Source organism: Phacochoerus africanus, chromosome 5, assembly GCF_016906955.1.
Source record: "Phacochoerus africanus isolate WHEZ1 chromosome 5, ROS_Pafr_v1, whole genome shotgun sequence".
Classification (NCBI taxonomy): Eukaryota; Metazoa; Chordata; class Mammalia; order Artiodactyla; family Suidae; genus Phacochoerus; species Phacochoerus africanus.
Genome location: NC_062548.1, coordinates 59074089 through 59086519, shown reverse-complemented (window position 1 = coordinate 59086519; position 12431 = coordinate 59074089). Strand labels below are relative to the sequence as shown.

Genomic DNA, 12431 nt, shown 5'->3' with positions numbered 1-12431 from the left:
TTTAATTCCCCAGGATTCTCTCATCCCCCTACTGATTGGTACTCCAGCTGTACTTAAGCCTGGTTTGTGTGCACAGTAGGAGAGAGTGAGATGGGTAGGTCTGGTCACTTGGCCTTTTGCACAAAAATGTGTGTTCTTTTTTTTTTTTTTGGAAGTTCAATTATATGAACTGAATTCTCATCTGTAGAACATTTATGGAAAACAGTTTTTAATTTTTTTCCCTCTTATTTATTTATTTTTGTGATGTTGCAGAAAAAAAGGAAGACAGGGCACGCAGGGAAGCTGAGCCAGGGCAGACCAGCTCAGAGTACGGAGAGCTGGAGGCACAGTGGCTGCAGCTCCAGCCTCAGAGCCTGCGCCTCCAAGTGGCCAGGGCTGCATTGGGAGGGAGGAGGCGGAGGGAGGAGGCGAGAGGCAGGAGGGGAACTGGGTCCAGGTTTTGCCAGCAGCCCTCCTGGCTGCCATTCAGAGTTCCTGCCCCTGCTGGCGCGGCAGCAGAAGCGGCGGGAGCGGCTGCGGCGGCAGAGGGCGGCGCGGCGGTGGCAGAGGCGCGCCGGCAGAGGCGCACAGGGCGGTGGCGGCAGAGGGAGGCGCGGCGGCAGAGCCGGTAGAGGCGGCGGCGGCGGGGGGCCGCGGCGGCCGAGCCGTTAGAGGCGGCGGCTGTGTCTGAGCCGTTAGCGGTAGCGGCAGCGGCGGCAGCGGCTGAACCGGTAGAGGCGGGGGCCGTGGCGGTGGAGCCGTTAGAGGCGGCCACGGCGGCCGAGCCGGTAGAGCCGGCGGCGGCGGCGGCCGCAGCGGTGACCTTAGCGAGCACAGGATCCGGAGCTGGAGCCCAGCAAGAACCAGCGGCAGGTCCTTGTTCCCCTAAGTCAGGCCCCGCCTCCCAGCCCTGCCCAGCCCACGCTGGCTGCCTGCTGAGTCTGGGAGCCTCACGCTGTGCCCTCCGCCAGCCGCGCCAGGCTTCCCTGCGGTGATGAGGTGCTTTCTGCTGTTTTTTAATTTAGGCCTTGGGAGGGGGAGGAGGGGCAGGTGCTGCAGGCCCGCACCCCTCCCCCCCCCCACCTCCGGCCGGCTTTGGCGGCATATATCTGGCGCCGTCCAGGGGCACCGCGAGCGGTGCGGTTGGAGCAGAGCGCACAGCGGAGGCTGCGCCCAGAGAGGAGCTCACTTCTCCGCCCCACCGGGAGGCAGCGGCTAGGACGACTCTGAGAGCCGGTAGGTGTTGGGCCATGGCCCTCCCCCGACCCCGCTGGAGGCCGGCTCCCTCCCCTTCCCTTCCTACCTCCCTGTCCTCCCCCCGGGCCTGGTGGGTGGCCAGGGCCGGAGTTCACTGCAAGTCGGCAGAACGTTTGGCGGCGCAGGCTCCCCAGAAGTTCAGGTGCAGAGAACCAGGGATGGGAAAGGAGGAGTCTGGGTTTGGGTGGGGCAGGGGGCCCGGCGAGTTCCGGGGATCACTCGGTGGTCTCTGCTGTACTTCAGCTTCCCCAAGCTGCAGTCAGCTAGGTGGCAGATCACTGAGTTGAGACCAAAAGAGGGGTTTCAGGGTTGGGGACGGCAGCTTGGGCGCCATGGCTTGGGGCTGGGGCTCTGCCTGCGGGCTACTGTCCTCTCCCCAAGTCCTGGAGCCTCTTAATTTTTTTTTAATGAGGAGGAGCTGCTGGCTTGTAAAATCATATTCCTCTCTCTCAAAGAAGAATTGTATTTGTAACATGGTTTGAAGCAAGCAAGGGGTATAGTTATTGCAAAATTTAAAAATTGGTTATAACATGCATATTTGGATAGTAACACACCATTTAGGAAGATTGAACTCATGTACTGCAGCTATTCAATTACCATGAAGCAGTAGTAGAACCCCAGTTCCTCACTTAATTACAGGATTTAATTCTGAATTCCAGGCACCATGACTTTGAGAAGAAGCTTCCATTTCTATAGCATGTAAGGTTCAACTCTACAAGTTTTCCCAGTGATATTTCTTGAGATTTACTCTACCTTTTAGGATCCTTTTTACCTTATTTCAAAGAAAGAAGGAATAGTTACCTGGAGGAAATATAAAGATACTGCAAAATGACACTCATTAGCCAGTGGCTTACAGTATGCTTGTCATAGGTCTTCCTTCACATTTAAATACTGAACATTCTTTGCTTCTTCCTTGATGATGAACATATACCAAATTTGCATTTTGAGGGAGCCATGTTATATTACTCTGGTAATAAAAGAAATTTACCTTGATACGAAATACTTCTTTGGAATGCTCTTATGGTGCAGTGGGTTAAGGAGCTGGCACTGTCACTGCAGTGCCTTAGGTCACTGCTGTGGCAGCGGTTTTATCCCTGGCCCAGGCATTTACACATTGTTGCTGGTGTGGCCAAAACAAAAAAAATAAAAACAAAAGAGAACCAACCCCCCCAACCCCCAAAACCTCTTTTCCCCTTTTATTCAGATCAAATCTAGTTTCATGTATTTTCATGACAAATGATGTTTGATATATATCACAGAGTAGCAATGCAAAACCGAGACTCTTTTGAGATCCTAATTAACAATATGGAGAGATTCATTCTCTTCTCTTCTGCTTTGGAAGTGTGTGGAACACTTTGGGCACGTTGGTTCTTTGCAGCTTTTTTTGTTTTAGGGCCACACCTGCAGAATGTGGAGGTTCCCAGGTTAGAGGTTGAATCAGAGAGAGAGCTGCCAGCCCCGCTAGCCACAGCCAATGGAATCAAACCCATGTCTTCATGGATAGTAGACTCATTTCCACTGAGCCCCAACAGGAACTCCCTTTGGCAGCTTTCTATGAGCATCTAAGAAGCCCACGGCACAAGGGTGATCTCTTGGGCTTTCCTCTTCCAGACAGATGGAAGAGGCCCCCTGGCGTCGTTTCCTGTGTATTGCAGCGTTACAGCCATGCCAACGTTCCCATTCATCCATCTCCTTTTTATTTATACACAACATCCCAAGAATCCAGGTGGAAGAGTTACCTCTTCGCCCCTTTGTTTAGATGTGGATTGTGGTAGTTGTGTAATTCTCAAGTGGAAATGTTAGACATTGTCCAATGGTACTAATCCACAATTAAATCATGATTACTGTGTACGTGCTATCTTTGTAGAGCACCTAAAGAAAATCTTCTTCTTAGTAATCATCTGAAACTAACATTTTCCCTGTATCTCTTGATCAGAATCCATAACAATGGAATTCTTAGACTAATTCTCTTATACCCCCAACTAAAGTAACCATCCTTCTTTAATAGAACTGTTCCTGTGTTTCACGGGTGGTTTGGAACAACCATTTTCTTCAGTAGGGCAGTCGTCAGACAGCATATTAATATTTAATGTTTCTTTTCCTTTGCCAAATCCTGAGGACAAGCTGAGAAGAAAATCTCCCCAGCAGGCATTAGGGAGGTGGAGTCATCTTCTCATCTGTTTTTGGGGGGCCCAGACATAAATACAGTTTTCCAAGGAAACACATTTCCATGGGTAGATGTATGATAGCAGTTTGTGAATAGCTTAAAAGCATCAGGAAAAGTACACTCTACCCCTTAATGCAGTGTACTGTCTGAGCATTTCTGAAGTAGTCAGAACCTTCTATGAGAAGTGACAGTGATAGAGCAAAACCCAGGATCTCAGGGTATTGCCACTGTCAATTAGTCTCTCCCCTTGGGAGTTTGGCCAGCATTTCATCATTAACACTGAGAAAACCTTTACAGTGTGAGGACACAGAATTTTGCTTATTTATTTTTAATGTTTTCTTCGAGTATAGTTGACTGACAGTGTTGTGTCAATTTCTGTTGTACAGCATGGCGACCTAGTCGTTTATCTATCATCTCTCACCTCTCCTTATATATATTCTTTTTCTGCTATTATCTTCCATCATATTCTATCCCAAGAGGTTGGATGTAGTCCCCTGTGCTATCCAGTAGGACCTCGTTGTTGATCCTCTCCAAGCGCAGTTGTTTGCATCTACTCACCCCAAACTCCCCATCCATCCCACTTCCTTCCCCCTCCCCCTTGGCAACCCAAGTCTGTTCTCCATGTATAGACATAAACGGTCTTTTAGGTTGAATATTGGGAAATTGAAGATGAAAACAATAGATAATTTATCGAGTCTTTCGGTTGAAGAAAATAGAAGATGAGGAAATTGGCTTTAGGAGTTCCCATCATGCTTCAGTGGTTAAGGAACCCGACTAGTATCCACGAGGACCCAGGTTTGCTCCCTGGCCTCACCCAGTGGGTTAAAGAACCAGCATTGCTGTGAGCCGTGGTGTAGGTCACACACTCATCTGTGGCTGTGGCCAGCAGCTACAGCTCCGATTAGACCCCTAGTCTGGGAATTTCCATATGCCTCAGGTGCGGCCCTGAAAAGAAGAAAAGAAAGAAGGAAGGAAGGAAAAAGAAAGAAAGAAAGGAAGTAAGGAAGGAAGAAAATTGCCTTAAAAAAAAGCTATTTGCCGATTTTATGATTCTAGGGCTGATGACAAAACTCCAGGTTGCTCACTTTCCTCTGTTTTTCTTCCTGTTACTGTGGTTGAAGACAGTGGCCTTTGCAGGAACCATGACGAGTGCTGCCTCTGGCTCTGAGCCTTTTTCCCTCCAACATCTGGGACAGGGTGTGTGAGATATCTGAATGGGGCCCTCATCCTCCCCCCACCCAGTAAAACAGAAGCACAAACACCATGATATCCTTGACTTTGCCTGATAGAGAAACATAGGAGGAGCTCATCTCTCTGAGACCTTTGGCAGAGGTTGGCAAGGCTTTGGTAAGATGCTGAAAATAGTCTCTTAAAAAAGAAGACTTCTATGAAAATGCTCAGGTGGCACACCTGGCTGCACCTTAGTTATGTATATTAAGTCCCTTGATTTAACTCTTCCCCCTGATATTTTTCATGTCAAATATGGGAGAGGCGTTGGATATCTTGCTGAACTCAGTTAATAGCTTTCCAACTAGCTTAACATAAGATGGTCCAATAATCTTTGGGAATCTTCATCCATTCATGTGATAAAGTTAGGTCCTCTAAATGTGGGTGAGTTCATGTTTGTAGGACTCTGTTTACTCATGTATGTTCAAGAGGGTTCATCTAGATAAAGCATAGCCTCTAATCCATGTGCATGTCTCATTCAAGAGAGTAAATAGTGGAAGACAATCTGAGATGGGGCTCCAACTCTCAGAGGCACAGTTTTGTTTTGTGCTTCCACACCTAGCTGTGTTTTCATCAGCCTGTCTTTATTCATCATCGAGCATGCACCTCTTTGATACACTCGCTATCTAGACATAAAACGTGACAAGATAAATCATTGATGTGCATTTTCTCCTCCATTTCATCATGAGTTGTATTTCCTTTTCTCATTGGAATCAATTTTCGGCATTTTTTAAAGGAGAGTCTTTTGACAAAAATGTGAATTATTTATAGGCTGCTGAGAGAGAGAGGATTTTGCCCTTACTTTGCTGAAGATAAAATTCCAAATCATGAATGACAGCTCCCATAGTAGATCCGTTGTCTTGACTTGGTCTTTCTTTTCATTTTCCTCTTGGGCACATGGGAATGAGCATGGCAAGTGTGTGTCTGATTTTTGTTTTGTTTTCTCTTACCTTATGTGAAAAATCAAAGTCTAGTTTTCTTGCCCATTAAAACACATTTTTTTTTCTTTCAAGTTAGAGACGGTTTGTAAGAAGACTCTTTGGGGGGGACTCAAGAAACAATTGTTTTAAAGTATAAGTAAATGTCGCAAAATTACAAAGCAGCTATCATTTCACCAAATGAAACAAAATGAGGCATTTTTAGAATAGCCAAGAGTAAATTCTCTATATTCATCCTGCTAAACCCAATCAAATCATACTGTTAAATTAGCTTAAGTTACAAGATTGGACATTTATTTGACTGAGCTTTAGAGGGCAGACAAGGGTCAATTAATAAATACTCTCTTAATGAGCTAAGGAAACAGGCTCCAGTGAGTCCAAATAACAAATTCTGAGGTGGTCTGAGTCAGTCGCATTACACAAATCTTTTCCAAACTGTAGCCATTGTTGTAATGAATCTTTCTACAACATAAGTCATGGTTTAAGCTGTGTGAACAGCAAACATCATTTTTTTTCCATCATGTAGGCCTCTTGAAGTACTTTAGTATTTAGTTCTTCACCAATAAAGTAATAACATACAAGGGTTATATTAATGATCTCTAGAGTCTTACTCCAGGGTCTTGCCAATATTCTCCCAAAGTGTGAGGATCCCCTGTTGTGCACTCTCAGGGAACTGCAGCATGGTTCTGTCCTTGCTTGACTCTTCAGTGAGTGATGTGCTAAGAGGCAGTGCTTTGAATAAAAAGAAAAGGCCTTCCCTCAGACTCGATGTTGTAGTCTGCTCTTCAGAAAGGCCTTTTTCTAGATAGGGTCACTCAGCCTTGCCCTTCCCTTCCCTCTACTGGAGGGAGAGACCTGGTATTACTTTCTAACTCTGGGTGATGGTAAGTGTACCACAGGACTGACCCCCCCCCCCAGTCAATAGGAAATATAGGGGTACATAAGTTTTCTCCCACTGCTATAACCCATGAACGATGGAATTGTTTAACTTCAAAGCTTAACGTACTCTTCTTGAAAGTCTCTGTATACTTGAATCATTTGATAGAAGAGACTTATCGTGAGAATGCGGAGCAGATAATGTGCAAGAAATGACACATCCATTGCTAACAATGTCCCATGAAAATTGCAGAGTACACAATGCCTTAAAATAACATGATTACAGAGGGAAAAAAACTTTGGAATTCAAATGACTCCAGGAAAACTCACAGACTCCTTTAGTATTGCCACCTCTCTTCTCTTTTGGTTACTATTTGCATGAAAGAGCTTTTCCCATCTTTTCACTTTTAACCTATTTGTGTTTAGATCTAAAGTGAGTTTCTTGTAGACAGTCCATAGTTGGATCACATACTTTGAAAAAACTCCTTCTGCCAATTCTGACTTTTGATTAGAAAGTGTAATCCACTTGATTTAAGGTGATTACTATTAGGAGGGATTTACTTCTGTCATTTTGCTATTGGTTTTTTATATGCCTTACAGTTTTTTGTCCCTCTTTTTCTGCATTACTGTTTTCTTTTGTGTTTAGTTGGGTTTTTGTTTTTGTTTTGTTTTGTCTTTTGAGGGCTGCACCCACGGCATATGGAGGTTCCCAGGCTAGGGGTCTAATCGGAGCTGTAGCTGCCAGCCTACGCCAGAGCCACAGCAACACAGGATCCGAGCTGCGTCTGCGACCTACACCACAGCTCACGGCAACGCCGGAACCTTGACCCACTGAGCAAGGGCAGGGATCGAACCCGCAACCTCATGGTTCCTAGTCGGAGTCGTTAACCACTGTGCCACGACGGGAACTCCCTCTGAAGGGTTTCTATCAGAAATGGGCTTTGGATTTTGTCAAAGGCTTTTTCCACATCTATTGAGAGGATCATATGGTTTTTATTCATTTTGTTAATGTGGTGTATCGCACCGATGGATTTGCAGATATTGAAGAACCCTGCATCCCTGGGATAAATCCCACTTGATCATGATGTACAATCCTGTTAATGTATTGTTGGATGTGGTTTGTTAGTATTTTGTTGAGAATTTTTGCATCTATGTTCATCAGTGAAATTGGCCTGTAGTTTTCTTTTTTTGTGGTGTCTTTTTCTGGTTTTGGTATCAGGGTGATGGTGGCCTCGTAGAATGAGTTTGGGAGTATCCCTTACTCTGCAATTTTTTGAAGTAGTTTCCGAAGGATAGGTGTAAACTCTTCTCTAAATGTTTGATAGAATTCACCTGTGAAGCCATCTTGTGGTGGACTTTTGTTTGTTGGAAGTTTTTTAATCCCAGTTTCCATTTCAGTTCTTGTGATGGGTCCATTCATATTTTCTATTTCATCTTGGTTTAGTCTTGGAAGATTGTACTGTTCTAAGAGTTTGTCCATTTCTTCTAGGTTTTCCATGTTATTGGCATATAGTTGCATGTAGTAGTCTCTTATGATCCTTTGTATTTCTGTGATGTCCGTTGTTACCTCTCCTTTTTCATTTCTAATTGTATTGATTTGAGTCCTCTCTCTTTTTTGCTTGGTAAGTCTGGCTTAGAGTTTATCAATTTTGTTGATCTTTTCAAAGAACCAGCTTTTCGTTTCACTGATCTTTTCTATGGTTTTCTTTGCTTCTATTTCATTGATTTCTGCTCTGACCTTTATGATTTCTTTCCTTCTACTAACTTTAGGTCTTGTCTGTTCTTCTCTCTCAAGCTGCTTTTGATGTAAAGTTAGCTTGTTTATTTGAGCTTTTTCTTGTTTCCTGAGGTGGGCTTGTAGTGCTATAAACTTTCCTCTTAGAACAGCTTCTGCTGCATCCCATAGGTTTTGGAATGTTGTATCTTTGTTGTCATTTGCTGCTGGGTATTTCTTAATTTCCTCTTTGATTTCTTCAGTGATCCATTGGTTGTTTAGTAGCATGTTGTTGAGTCTCCACGTGTTTGTGTTTTTTGCAGTTTTTTTCTTGTTGATTTCCAGTCGTATGGTGTTGTGGTCAGAGAAGATGCTTGATATGATTTCAGTTTTCTTAAAGTTACCGAGGTTGGATTTGTAGCCCAGGATGTGATCAGTCTTAGAGAGTCCATGTGCACTTGAGAAGAATGTGTATTCTTTTGCTTTCTGATGGAATGTCCTATAAATATCTGTGAAGTCCATGTGGTTTAATGCATCCTTCAGGGCCTGTGGTCCCTTATTGATTTTCTGTCTGGTTGATCTGTCCATTGCTGTAAGTGGGGTGTTAAAATCCCCAACTATGATTGTGTTATTGTCAATTTGTCCTTTTAAGGTTGTTAGCCGTTACCTTATTATTGTGGTGAACCTATGTTATCTGTGAAGGTTTTGCTTTCTCCTTCAAATCTGAATGAGAGCCTTGCTGGGTAGAGTAATCTTGGTTGGAGGTTTTCTCCTTTCATCATGTTAACTATATCATGCCACTCCCTTCTGGCCTGCCGAGTTTCAGGTGAGAAATCTGCTGATAACCTTACTGGGGTTCCCTTGTATGTTATTTGTTTTCCCTAGCTGCTTTCAAGATTTTCTCATTGTCTTTATTTCAGTCAGTTTGATGAATATGTGTCTCGGTGTATTCCTCCTTGGGTTTATTTTTCATGGTACTCATTGTGCTTCCTGGATTTGAGTGGGTGGTTCCATTCCCATGTGAGGGAGGTTTTGGGCTGTTATCTCTTGGACTATTTCTTCTGTCCCCTTCTCTTCTCTCTTCTCCTTCTGGCACCCCTATAATACGGATGTTGGTGCGTTTAACATTGTCCCAGAGTTCTCTGAGACTCTCTTCATTTGTTTTCAATATTTTTTCTCTTTCTGTTCTGCATTTGTAATTCCTTCTAGTCTGTCCTCCACCTTGTTTATTCGTTCTTCTGCCTCCTGTATTCTGCTGTTAGCTGCTTCTAGTGCATTTTTTATTTCAGTTATTGTATTTTGCATCTCTTCTTATTTAAGTTTTATATCTTGTATCTCTTTGCTCAGTGTTTCCTGTAAGTTATCCATTTTTGCCTCCAGTTTATTTCCAATGTCTTACATCATCTTCAGTATCGACAGTCTAAAGTCTTTCTCCTGGAGGCTGAGACTCTTCTCATCGCTTAGCTGATTTTCTGGGGTTTTTCCTTTCTCCCTCGTCTGAGGTATAGTTCTCTGTCTTTTGATTTTTATAGGTTTTTGGTGTGGTGACCTTTTTACATATAATTGAGTTGTAGCCCCTCTTACTTCTGGTGGCTGCCCCCCTTGTGGCTGACGTTGGTATGGGGGTTTGCTGTAGGCTTCCTGATGGGAGGGACTGATGCCTGCCCACTGGTAGGTGGAGCTGATTCCTGTCCCTCTGGTGGGTGGGGCTTAGTCTCAGGATGGGATTAGAGGCAGCTGTGTGCCTGAGGGGTCTCTAGTAGCCTGTGTACTGAGGGGTGGGGCTGTGATCCCTCCTGGATTGTTGTTTGCCCTGGGGCTTCTCAGGCTGACTGAAGGGTGGGGCCAGATTTTTCCCCAAATGGCCACCTCCAGAGAAAGGCATGCTGCTGAATATTCCCAAGAGCTTTGCTTTCAATGTCCTTCCCTCACAACAAGCCGTATTCACCCCTGTTTTCCCAGGATGTCCTCCAAGAACTGCAGTGAGGTTTGACCTGGGTTCCTGTGGAGACCTTGCTCTGCCCTGGGACCCAGTGCACGTGAAAGTCTGTGTGTGCCTTTTAAGAATGGGGTCTCCATTTCCCCCAGTCCCGTGGAGCTCCTGCACACAAGCCCCACTGGCCTTCAATGCCAGATGCTCCAGGGGCTCTTTCTCCCAGTGCCAGGTCCCCACACGTGAGAGTTTGATGTGGGGCTCAGAACTCTCAGTCCTGTAGGAGAGTTTGTGAACCAGTTAGTTTCCAGTCTGTGGGGCTTCCCACCTGGGAGGTATGGGGTTGTTTATATCCTGAAATCGCCCCTCCTACCTCGGTGTGGCCTTCTCTTTGTCTTCTGGAGTAGGGTATGGATTTCCGGTCCATTTGGGTGGAGATTGCTCAGTCTTTAGTTGTGAATTTTGTTGTTTTGGGGAGAGAAGTTGAGCTCTAGTCCTTTTATTCTGCCATCTTAATCCCGTCCCTCTAAAACACTTTTCATCAGGGAATAGAATCCTGGGAATGTGGTCCAACTTCACTCATCACTCTTGCCTGCAAGACCTTTCATTGCATTTGGAGAAATACCTCAAGATATGCAGAGGCTGTCAGAGGGGAGAAGTGCAAGGGGTTCCAGACAACCATAGCACAGGAGACCAGCCCTCTGTGGGGAAGTAGGGAGTAAGAAGTGTTTAGGAAAAATGCTAATGCATGGGGGTATTCTCCATGGGATGCCAGAGTCATCTGATTAGGATGAGATCATTCCTATGTCCATGTTCTCCAGCCAAAAGGCAGCAGGAACACACCTGAGAACAAGTGGAATCTAGAACAAGTTGGGTGTATTCCTCATTGCCCTGAGTGTCTCAGGAGGAGGATGTTAGAAGAAAGCCACTGCAGGATTTGGGCTTAGGTTGGTGATTTGAGGGAGAGCCTGAAAGTGGTGGGTCATTTAGATCAGATGCTGAAAGTCGGGGCAATTCTGTGATTCATCTGTCAATGAATCTTACAGACAGGAGGGAAGATGATGGGTAGGAAAGAGCCGTTCCTGGAAACAAAGTAGCTGTCATTCATTTTAACCAAAAGAATGGGGTGTTTGATATTTGGGGGAGTGGCACAGTGACTTTTTTTTTCTCTGTACTTAGAAAACTATTATGAATTGCCATCATTTTGTCTCACTTTATCCTGCTCTCCAAGTACTCTTCCTTGATGTTGCTATTCTGTGATACTTCTTGGTATTTAGGTCCAGGCTCACTTGTGGGTATCAGCAAGGCCATAGTTTTTGTTTTCATTTTTGTTTTCCCCTCACAAGGACCATGAAGCATGAGGGAGGCTTTTAGCTTGAATTGGAAGACATCCTTCTAGAATGTTAGCAATCAGTGAAAAAGTACAGGTCTTCTAGGCACACCCACTCCATGTGTGAAGAAGAAACATGAACAGAAGAAGCACATTCAGCACATTGCTGGCTTGCATGTATTTTCTAAGATTTGTTTAAACGCCTCTACTCTCAAGTTTTACATTTGTTGTATTTTTCTTTTGTCTTTTGTCTTTTTTTGTTGTTGTTGTTGTTGTTGCTATTTCTTGGGCTGCTCCCGCGGCATATGGAGGTTCCCAGGCTAGAGGTCGAATCGGAGCTGTAGCCACTGGCCCACGCCAGAGCCACAGCAACGCGGGATCCGAGCCGCGTCTGCAACCTACACCACAGCTCACGGCAACGCCGGATCCTTAACCCACTGAGCAAGGGCAGGGACCGAACCCGCCACCTCATGGTTCCTAGTCGGATTCGTTAACCATTGCGCCACGACGGGAACTCCCAACATTTGTTGTATTTTGATGTACCATTCATAAATGTTAAAAACACCAGTCAGATTTCAGTTCATCCATCCTCCCCTAAGGATTGTCTCAGCCTGGAGCTGTGGATTCTCTTGGCTTAGAATTTAAACCCCTATCACTACTCCTCCCAGCTCTATTGATTAGGAAACTGGTGCAGTGATATCCAAGTGGAATGATAGAAAACCAAGAAGTCATCCTTTACAAAAACTGTCCATCAAGTCTGCTCCTAACTTGAATACAAAGTGTTTTAATAAACCAGAATTTAATGACTGCTGGAGTTCCCTTGGTAGTGCAGTGGAAACGAATCCGACTAAAAACCATGAGGTTGCGGGTTCAATCCCTGGCCTCAGTCAGTGTATTTAAGGATCTGGTGTTGCCGTGAGCTGTGGTGTAGGTTGCAGACTTGGCTCGGATCTGATGTGGCTGGGGCTGTGGTGTAGGCCGGCAGCTGTAGCTCTGATTGGACCCCTAAG

At 45.0% G+C, this 12431-nt stretch overlaps 1 long non-coding RNA gene across 1 annotated transcript in view; it reads left to right on the top strand.

Annotated features, from left to right (window-relative positions):
* The first annotated feature begins 681 nt into the window (after nt 1-681).
* LOC125127823 (uncharacterized) overlaps nt 682-12431 on the top strand; it is a 28581-nt gene continuing 16831 nt past the window's right edge. Inside the window, exon 1 of the long non-coding RNA XR_007135072.1 lies at nt 682-1215. This is a non-coding gene — a long non-coding RNA (uncharacterized LOC125127823). The remainder of the gene's footprint in view (nt 1216-12431) is intronic.